The following is a 572-nucleotide window of genomic DNA, read 5'->3' as shown; positions in this document are numbered from 1 at the left end:
TTAAGGTTTTGTTCAGTATTTTTATTCAGATTAGTTCCTTTTGTTACACTTTCTCCTTTTTAATTTTTTCCTTCCAGTTTTGAGTTATCATAAACATCCAGGTGTTCTTGTCTGTTTTCAGCCATTTATTTCATAATGCTGTGTACTCAGTGTGTAGTTTGTTGTGTTGCTGCGTTAAGCATTAATAAAATGTCCTTCTGTCTTTTGCTTGTCTGACTTCTCTGCTCTACCTAGAGTTGGAGTAAAAGGTTCGTTAATACCTTCAGTTCAGTTCAGTCACTCAGTCGTGTCCGACTCTTTGTGACCCCATGAATCGCAGCACACCAGGCCTCCCTGTCCATCACCATCTCCCGGAGTTCGCTCAGACTTACGTCCATCAAGTCCATGATGCCATCCAGCCATCTCATCCTCGGTCATCCCCTTCTCCTCCTGCCCCCAATCCCTCCCAGCATCAGAGTCTTTTCCAATGAGTCAACTCTTCTCATGAGGTGGCCAAAGTATTGGAGTTTCAGCTTTAGCATCATTCCTTTCAAAGAACACCCAGGACTGATCTCCTTTAGAATGGACTGGTT

This window comes from Ovis canadensis, chromosome 10, assembly GCF_042477335.2.
Source record: "Ovis canadensis isolate MfBH-ARS-UI-01 breed Bighorn chromosome 10, ARS-UI_OviCan_v2, whole genome shotgun sequence".
Lineage (NCBI taxonomy): Eukaryota > Metazoa > Chordata > Mammalia > Artiodactyla > Bovidae > Ovis > Ovis canadensis.
Note: the sequence above shows the minus strand (reverse complement) of the source record.